Here is an 11,308-nt window from a genome sequence, read left to right as displayed (position 1 = left end):
ACCACCACCCATCACCAGGCATCACCCCAAAACCACCACCAAACGACCACCCGTCCCCTCCAAAACTCCAACGCCATAACCATCGTCAAACCTACCCAACACCACCAAACAGGCCCGTCACAACCCAACACCACGACCAACAGCTTCCCCCCCTCGTCGTCAACCTCCAGCCCAGTCCGTCACCTTCCACCGCGACCACGACCAACGACAACAACCCATCCAGTCGAACCCCCCTCCTCCTCACGTCCAGCAGAAACACCCTCCTCCGCCCAGCTGATCCAAACAGTCCGGCGACCATAACCCCAGGCCTCCTCCTCACCCCAGCCACGAACCATCAGTAACGCCATTAGCATTAGCATGCCCAGCTGCCGCCGTTTCTTCGCTATCGTCGCGCAGACCGTCTGAGGTCGTCGTCAGGTTGTGCTCGTGGCTTCCGGTCTGATATCGTTGAGTTCGACATCGAGGTTCCGTCATTGGAGAGGTTTCCGATAGTTGTCGAGACAGTTTGGTTGTTGTTCTTGCTTCAAACAGGTGCATATACATTTCCAAACTTGTTATATTTGCTTAAATGGAATGAAATGATATGGATTTCCTATGCACTGTTTGCGTATCGGATTTGTTGAATGTCTCTTCCTTTGTTTCATTATTTTAAGTAGCTATTCCGCATTTTGTTTCTTCATGCTAAGATTATTGTTATCTACATGCTTGTCTTAAGAGTTGTTTGTACGTATAGTAGTAATGTTAAAATCATAGGAGTAATTTTAATCCCACGGAAAAATATTCGTTTCATCAAATAAGTTTAATCTACAACCCATGACCTCGCAAAGTAGCAAAAAAGGTAGTTATTTTAGCCTTGTCTCTTTTTCTAAAATAAATAAATAAATAAACAAAAAAAACGAGACTAGATTCGCCAAAAAATAAAAATGCACAGATTACGGAGCCTTCACAAAATATGTGTATTAAATACATAGATTCCGGGACGGGCCGTTTAGCAAATTTTGCGGCCCTACCAAAAAATAATAATGCGCTAGTTGCTTTAGGCGCGCCTTTAATAATGTTATCTCCCTAAACTCGGGTGCACATTTATGTGACCCAAATCCAAATCTCAACGGAGTCGAAATATGTCTCTAGTCACGGGCACATTGATTGTGACGCGGCCCGAGATGCATGTCCATGACGTTGCAAATTCCTTTTAAAAAAAATAAGAATGAGATGAGCCTCGCCGAATAAAAACACAAATTGCGGGGCCCTCAGTAAATACTTGTTTAAAATTACTTAGAATTCAGGAGGGTCGTTTAGCGAATTTCACGACTTCCGCAAAATAATAACGCGATAGTCTCTTTAGGCGCGTGTTTAATAATTTACTTTCTTAAGCTCGGGTGTGCATTTCATGCGACCCAAATCCAAATCTCAAAACATCAAATAAAACGCGTTCCGGATTGTGGGTGCATTTCATGTGACGCAGTCCAAAGACGTGTTTTAAGCGATGTTCACATTCTTGTAAAAACAATAATAATAAAGTGGTTAAAAGTTAAAATTTGCACATAAGTTCATACTTGTATAAAATCAGATAATCAAGCCGAATATAACAATTGAGCGATCGTGCTAGAACCACGGAACTCAGGAATGCCTAACACCTTCTCCCGGGTTAACAGAATTCCTTATCCGGATTTCTGGTACGCAGACTATAATATAGAGTCATTATTTTTCTCGATTCGGGATAAAAATTGGTGACTTGGGACACCCTAAATCTCCCAAGTGGCGACTCTGAAATAAATAAGCAAATCCCGTTTCGATTGTCCTTTAATTGGAAAAAACTCCCTCGCGCCCTAGCGGGTGCGGAAAAGGAGGTGTGACAACTATCACTTTGGTACCTCTGATAATAAGAGTGATCCTGTAATGTTCTCAATCACGATTTTTATAATTTCCTTGGTCCAATAATCAAATTCCTGATTTACTTCGTTGATGTATCTCTTTAGTTTCCTCCTTTTTTGATCAGCCTTTATGTAGGCTTAAGCTACCTCCCGATTTGCGGTTCATGGTATTAGTTATTACGTTTAGCCTTTCATGGGTGCTGAGGAATATCCATGATACAATCCTTTAATAATTCAATCCTTTGTCTATGACATGCGCTCAATTATTTCTTTTAACTTATATCGAAATCTTCTACGGTTGTATATGCTGCATGTAAAAAACTCCAAACTCATAAGTGCATTCATAACGTAACTAACTCTGGATCATGAATCGAATAATTCTTTTTGTTCGGCTTTCTTCAAACGTAAGCAATTACTTTTTCTGGTCTTTCTGCCTCCTTCTTGCGTGCATACTTAGCTTATCTTGGTGCCCGTGAATATTGGAATTCCATACAACTCATATGATCTCGAATATCACTTCTGATTTTACTTCCCGGTCATTAGCCACAATAGGTGTCATTTTCTTGTGGAATGCATACAATATTGTTGTAAGGCTCTTGTTATAAGACCATTTCCTCCTTAGGTCACCTAGCTTAGGTTGAAGCCTTATTCCTTATTTCCTCACCTAGTCTTTCATTGTAGTACTTAGGGAGAACCTTGACTCTTGTAAAGCTGTGAGCTTATTACGGACCTTTTGATATCCTTCATTGCCTATAATTATCCGTAGTTTCTTACATATATGCCCTTGTGTTTGTAGGGTTGCTTTTGAACTTATATTTTGACTGTCTTCCCATTGGCTTTTTCTTTTATTTTAGTAACACTCATATGGTACCTTTAACTACCCCGACTCCTATCTGAATATTTATCAAGTATTACAATAACATTACTGTGAGGCTGAATTCACTATATTGGGTTTTACTATGCTTATCTTGCACGATCTGTTGATTGTCTCTGTCCTCTTGTCTAGCCATTAACTAGGCTCTTCCTGAATCAACTACTAGCTACTCGTTGGCCCATTCTCATATCAATATTCCGTGTAATTTCCTTGGGTTATTTCCTTTATCTTAACTTACGTCTCCTACTGGCTCCTTATTTATCAATAACATCTCGGGCAAGAACTCATACTTCCTCTCCTTGACGTCGTGTTTGTGTAATGTTCTAGAATTGTAGCATATCTGTAGTCTTTGAATAAGTGCAATCTCGTACATTTTTCATCTTTTTATCGCATTCTTCCTTTACCATTCCATAATTACTAGAACCCCTTAATTCTGACATAATGCAATACAATTCCATATTCCCCTCTTGGGGGAGTACTATGGAGCTATGACGACCTGCCTATAGATATTTTTCCTCTTCCTCTTCGGCTTCTTTTCACATCATCGATAACCCTCACTTGCCTTGCGGTAATCCTTCTGTACCAAGGATAAGAAATTTGAATACTTGCGAGGGTGACACTTAGTATAACTAGCACATACAGTCCCTTAAGCTTAACTATTCTCACATTTCTTGCTTTAGGGAAGCTTTTTCCTGAATGACCATTCTCTGAATTTCTCATGAATCTCCTTCTATTATCCATTCTATTATCGTCGTAATACAATCTGAACTTCTCATGATGCCGGCCATTGTCAAATCACTCATCCCTTAATTCATGTTTAGTTTATCTTGTTCACCAACCCATACTGATTTCTATTGCTCTAGGGTCTAACTTTTCCTTCTGGTAGTCATGTTGGAGTCACAAACTTATTTCTCGAAATGAGGATATGACTTTATGGCCTATACTCTTTGTTGTCTCAAGGCCTGTCACCTCTCGTCTTTTCCTTCACTTGACTATAGACTCTGTAATACTTTCTTATTTTTGATTTAGCAATGTCATCCATGTATCATATCTTACTCATAATGTTTCATTAACTCTCTTCTTATTTCCCGCTAACATTTAGGTCTATCACTATATTCTGAAAATTCGAACAAGACATTCTTTTGCTTTTTGCGCCCCTCACTCTGTCCATTAGTTCTTTGGGTTACCTAACATTCTTTCTCTACTAGAGACAGCATCCATACTAAGGTAATATTTATCCCTTCAAGGCTTCCAGTGCCTATCTCTGTGGTACTCATATCCAGTTGTACTATTTTAGAGTGCACCATTTGGGTGTCTCACAAGGAGATCTATAAGCACCTTTATAATATTCTTCGAAAATGTCAACCAACACAAACAATCCATTCTCTATTTTGGGCTATTCTAACCCCAGCCGGATCCTGATATCCTATCTTGTCTTAAACCATATCTCCTAGCTCTCATAGGGCATAACTGAGATCGGTGTGACCATTTGTACATACCTCTGTTACTGTCGAAGGTAACTCAAAAGGCTTATGTTCCTCTGCTTGAATTGTAAATACTGTTAATCTTCATTAACTGGGCACCTCGTACCCTTCTTCATCTTACTTCTTTTACTTGCTGAAACTTGTATCTATCTTCTGAATCTCTCATTGCCTTTCACCATAGGGGTGGATAGATATCCCTGCTTTAAGGCTCATTATCAAAAGGATTACACATCTTAGTACACAAATGATCAACTGAAGACCTTACATTTACTCATCATAAGCATCATGCAAAATCGAGTTCCTCTAACTCAACTATTCCACAACTATATCTCTTACCAACTGTCTTTCTGGATGTAGGTATCGTTGTATTACCAATAAGATAGAGTTTAGTAAATTGAGTTCTTACAACTGAGCTCTACCACACGATCTAGAGCAAGAAGAAAGAGTGACAGTCTTAAATGCCCTGTAGCCTCCTGCTTATAAGTGTGGTGCACAACACACCCATAAACAAGACACTACTAGACACGACATGTAGACTCCCTAGGATAGAACTACTCTGATACCACTTTTGTCATGACCCAAATCGATGGGCCGCAACGGACACCCGGCACCTTACTCAACCGAGTACCATTATAACATATTTTTTCATGTCATACTTTCATAGATAACTGAGCCGGAAGGCTGTCGTGAGATAAATATAATATAACATGTGATACCAACTTTTACATAAGACATACGAGCTTATAAGACCAAAATAATCACTCGTATACTGAACATAGGCCGACAAGGCCATACAATCTTTTACATACATGACATCTGTCTACATGCCTATAAAAATACATAATTTTCATAAAGGTCGGGACAGAGTCATGTCATACCAAACAATACACATCTAAATCATACTAACCTAACAAGCAACTCCAAAGTAAATGGAGCGCACCAACATCTTCCATTGAGCTGATAGCCTATTTTGGGGGCTCTCGACCTGTTTATCGGGACTTGTGGGCATGAAATGCAGCGTCCCCAGGCAAAAGGGATGTCAGTACGAATAATGTACTGAGTATGTAAGACATATAAACAAGTACATAACAGACATGGAAGAAATATAGAATAAATGAATCAACCTGTAAGTCTGGATAACTCTGTAATTCATGAAATAATTATAGTGTCATGCATATACGTATGAATGTCATGTCGTGCATAGGTACATGTTTCATAACATCATCAGGCCTCTGATGGCATCCCATCATACCATCTCAGCCACTGTAGGAAAAATCATCAACGTATACCAGCTGATCTGGTTGTGGTGCATGCCGTAACATTTTCCCATATCCCATGTAAAAATATATACATACATATATACGCGTATATAACGTCATCTGCTCATGGGTCAATATACATGTATAAATGAATGCAATGCATGAGAAGTATATCAATAAAATCTTTCAGAATCTGATAAGACCATTATGCCTTTGAGTAATATCATGAGGTAAACGTTTTTCAATGTACGTGTTTTTTAAGACCCATGAACAGAAGATATAATAGTAAGACACATAGGAATTCAAGAACATAGGCACCTCTAATACTTCTATGAATAGAGTCATTTATGGAAATTGTGCATTTGCTCATTTTATTTGTATCGTATGGATCATTCCCAAAAAGGAAGAAGGGATAGCCTTAACATACCTGAACCGATTCTCTTGAAAATCCTTCTAACACATGCTAGTCGTGATGAAACACGTAACGGCGGATCGAAGTAGGGAAAAATCCGTATGATATTCTTGAGAAAGATTACAACGTACTCCCTAGACTTCCTTTTAGTGAAACCTAGTTTGCTGCAACACAAAAAGATTATAAGCAAGAATACTTTTGATGAATTATTTTGTGCTAAATTAAGTATTGCCCATGACCATACATAAGGAAATAGGTCATCTAACCCAAAAATTCTAAAGTAACACAATCTTTGGCCTTTCTTCACTACTATAAGTTTCTGCTATATACCTTAATGGCAATCTAGTCATCAAGTAGATACTACAAAGTACACAATGTTGCTTAGCAAGAATATGTCATTACACAATGGCAGTACCACTTTCTTTTTATTCATTTTCACGAAAATCCAACCTAAAGCCTTAACTATGTTTCTGTATTTTAGCCTTACAAATACCACCGTCTTCAAGTTGGGCAAATCAGATATAAGCAAAAGCCTTTCTCAAATCTTGCCACATATATCAATTAATGCATGAGTCACAAATTTTGCTAAGGCAAAGTCTTCCACGTGGTGGTCTTATCCAAGATATTTTAGACAATTACCAATTACCCACATAATTAAGAATTATCTCAAACTACTTAAAATACTACTCACGTTTAACACACTTTATACATCTTATAATCACGGTCATGTGATACCTTGTATGGCACTAGTCCATAAATACAGGGTATTATAGCTTGGACCGTATTTTTTCCCCAATATGCCAAATTTTGACGAAATTCATTTTCTTCGATTTGCTTACCCTATCACCTTCACAAATTTACTCATCACTTATTTGAAATAGCATAATACTTATAATCTCACAATAATCTCATTCCCGAACTTATGTCGATTAACTTACGACGAAACTTTATCATACGAAAATGTGGGATGTAACATCTCATTTTCGAGCTTCAATTAATTTATTTATGGCGCACTTTCACGTACGAAAAGATGGGGTGTAACATATTACTTCATTGCTAATTGTAAATCAATAATTTTTCCGCCGTTCATCTTACATTGATGTTCTTTCCATTGTTAGCTTAGGTATATCTTGAACAGGTTTCTATGTACAGTAGGTATTTTGACCTGACATCATCACTACTCTATCGAGGTTTGGCTTGATACTTATTGGGAACAATTGTGGTGCAATCATGCTACACTTTTGCATATTTTTATGCAGATCCAGGTATTTTGAATGTGTTGTTGAGAGTTGCGTCGGCACGGCAGGAGACTTCAAGGTATACCTGCTTGACGTTCACAGGCCTCAGAGTCACCATCAAACTTCATTATGCTACTGTTAAATTGTAATTCAAAACAGTATTATGTTTAGAAATTCTAGTATGTTTCAGTAGTGCTTTTGACTCCGTACTACCGATTTTGGAAAATGTATAACTATTGGCCGCTTGCGGATGTGTATAGCATTTTATGGTTTATGATAAATGATTCAACAGTTCAATTATGTTATTAAATCATCATGTGTTAGGCTTACCTAGTCTTAGAGACTAGATACTATCACGACATCTTAAGGTGGGAAATTAGGGTTGTGACAGAAAGATCTTGAACCGGAGCACTAGGAATGGATTTACGGTTAGAATATGGATACACCTAATCGCCTTGCTTGGTTACTATACGAAAATTATTAATGCTTTCTTGTTAATCCTAATTTCATAGAAATATAGGTGTTAGGATAGCTTGAATTGTCACGACCTAGAATCTCCACCATCGGAACCGTGATGGGGCCTAACATTATATTTGCTAGGCAAGCCAACGTTAGAGATTTATTATCCAAACCTTTTATGTTTCAGTGATTACAAATAAGCAAGCTATAAAATGAACGCGGAAGTAAATAAATAACAACTTTGATTATATACTATTGCTACCCAGAATCCGGAGTCACAATTCATGAACATTCTCAGATTTTACTACCAGTATTTGTCCGAAAGAAAATACAACAATTTGCGAAATAAAGAAAATAGTAAAGTATTGGGTATAGAATGGGACGCCAGGGCCTGCAGACGCCAACATGACTACCTTAGGTCTCCTAGCAAGTGAATCCTACAGCCAACCTCTCGATCAGCCCGAACCTGCTCCAAAATTTGCATAGGAAGTGCAGAGTGCAGTATCAGTACAACCGGCCCCATGTACTGGTAAGTGCCGAGCCTATCCTCGACGAAGGAGCGACGAGGCTACGGCGGGAAACTCATAATATAATCTACATACAGTATATAATAAAGGCGGAAAGGAAAATAGAATAAATTGAAACAATAACTTGCAAGAAGTAATTACAGCTCTCAAAGTATTTCATCAGTGTTCAGCTACTACCAATCCCTTAAGTGCAATTAAAGACTACCGTATAGCGAACACAGTCAAGGAAAATTATAAACACATAGGTTGTTGCGGCGTGTAACCCGTTCCCACCGTACATATCATATCCCTCCCTTATTTTCCTCTTATTAACATAAACAACAGAATATAAATAAAAGTGTTGCGGCATGCAACCCGATCCCATCATATCACAATAATCACAATCAAGTTCACCCTTATTACACCACCATCCACCCTTATTACACCTATTGCGGTGAGCAATCAGATCCTACCTTACATATCATTTCATCCTTATTCCTCCTCAATATATCACCCTTATTCTACCTATTGAGGCACGCAACCCGATACCACCATATCAGTATCAGTTATTCAGTATATACATAAATTTCACAGTTCAAATCACATAACCCTTCACAAGGCTTAACTTCAAACCAAAACAATTAGGAAGCTTGTACACTATGAAACTTTACACAAGTAATGCTGCTCAGCGAGACCAATCCAGAATATACCATGAAAGTATCGATAACCAGCTTAAGTAAATAATAGGAGACAACAAAGCTATGAAATAACTAATACCCTCAACAAAGAGAAGAAATGTCTAACAAGTAACAATTAAGCATGGAAATACATGTAAAGCATGTAACAATTACGATAGGGAAAAGGACAATATGAGAAGAACGGGAAGAAACAGGCAAAAACAGATAAATTGGCGGCGCATAAGTATTCGTCACCTCACATATATACCGCACACATGAGTTACATATAGCAAATAAGTAAGGGTTCCAAATCCTCGAGTTAAGGTTAGACCCAACACTTACCTCGCTCCACGAGCCACTCAATGCTCAATTACCACTTTTCCTCTAGTATACACCTCCAAACCATTCGTATCTAGCGACAATTAACTCAATAACATCAAATATCGCTAAAGGAATCAATTACAATGCATAAATTTTGATTTTTTCAAACGTTCCCCCAAAAAGTCAAAAGTTGACCCCGGGCCCGCTTTGTCAGAACTCGAGGTTCAGACCAAAACCCATTCACCTATTCATCCCCGACCCTGATTATGTAATTAGTTTTGAAATCCTACCCAAACCCCAATTTCTATCATGAAAATCCTATATTTTGGATTGGGAATTCATGAAATGTGATTGGAAATAAAAAAAAAGTGAGTTAGGATCACTTACCAAAGTTTTTGGGAAGAATTGGTCTTGAAAGAATCGCCTCTAGGGCTCTAGGATTTCAAACTTTGGAAATGAATCAAAAATCACGTCTAAGTCTCTTTTCATCAGCAGCAGATATCGCATTTGCAACCTGGGCTTTCCAAATGCGAAGCCTGCAAATGCGAAGGAAGCATCGCAAAATGCGAACCCCTTCTCATTTCTACATAGTTCGCAATTGCAAGGAAACGTTCGCAAATGCGAACACTAGATGACCGCAAATGCGACACAATCATCGCAATTACGAAGGCTACCCTCCCCGGACCACCTTTGCAAATGCGAAGTTTGTTTTGCAATTGTGAAACCTGTATGGCCCAGCTCATCTTCGCATTTGCGATGAGATGCTCGCAAATGCAAATCTCTCAGAGATTGCAATTGCGATGCCTGATCTTGCAAATGCGAGATCAGAGGCCTGCAACAAGATCAGTTACACCAGCAAAAATTTTTCCAAGTTGAAATTACTCCGTAGCCTATCCGAAACTCACCCGAGCCCTTGGAGCTCCAAACCAAATATGAACACAAGTCTAAAAACAACATACAAACTTGCTCGCACAATCAAATCACCAAAATAACACTTAAAACTACGAATTGAACCCCAAATCACATGAAATTTTCAAGAAAACTTTGAAATTTCTTTTTTCATAACCGGACGTCCGAATCACATCAAGTCAACTCTGTTATTCATCAAATTTCACAGATAAGTCATAATTTGGTATTGGACTTATACCGTATTCCTGAACCAAAATACAAACCCGATATCCTAAAAGTCAAACCCTGGTCAAACATCTCTATTTCATTAAGACTTAGACTTTCAAATTTCGACAAAGTTCGATATCTCAGGCTAGGGACTTCTGATTTCGATTTCGGGCATACGTCCAAGTCCCAAATCACGATACGGACCCGCTGAGACCGTCAAAACATGGATCCGGGCCCGTTTACCAAAAATATTGACCAAAGTCAATCCAAATGAAGTTTTTATGTAAAATTTCTTATTTTTTTATCAACTTTTAACATAAAAGCTTTCCGGAAACATGTTCGGACTGTGCACGCAAATTGAGAAGGGTAAAATTGAGATTTTTAAGGCTTATAAGCGCAAAATTAAGTTCTAAAACATAAGATGACCTTTCGGGTCATCACATGAATAAGCGAGTAGTACTTTGGGAGAATACTACGAGTAATATTAACTCTGTCAATTAATAAATCGGATAACTTAACTAGACAATTTAAGTGAAAAAACTAAATAGGATTATTAGCTAACCCATAGCTCTAGAACATTCTCCCATTGGACTCATCTCTAAGATTGTCGACTTGTTTTCTTTAATCTCTTACTTTGCAATTCTAGATTAGTTTTAGTTAAATATTCACACTTTAGAAAATCGCTTGAATAGATTAATTGTCTTAGTTTAATTTAGTAATTAGTTAATTACAAGTCCATGTGTGTACGATATCTAGACTTATAATCCTATATTACTTGTACGGCCACGTATACTTGCATGTGCATTTTGGAGCAACATGAGACTACCGAGTCCTCTCGAGACCGAGTACGTTGAGTCCTGTTGAGACCGGCTACAGTTAGAAGAAACTTATATTGCTTGACTTAGTTAGCGGGTTGGGTTAGGTGTCAATCATGACGTCGTGGGTTTTTTCGATCGTGGCACTATAGTCTTCCATTAATTAATTTTAAGTCAGAAAACAGATCAAAAGTATGATAACTAAAATATACTTTAATAGGAAACGGTATAGAAATATATATTTAGAGGGCACCTGACGCCTTTTTCCATGTA

This window comes from Nicotiana sylvestris, chromosome 12, assembly GCF_000393655.2.
Source record: "Nicotiana sylvestris chromosome 12, ASM39365v2, whole genome shotgun sequence".
NCBI lineage: Eukaryota > Viridiplantae > Streptophyta > Magnoliopsida > Solanales > Solanaceae > Nicotiana > Nicotiana sylvestris.
Note: the sequence above shows the minus strand (reverse complement) of the source record.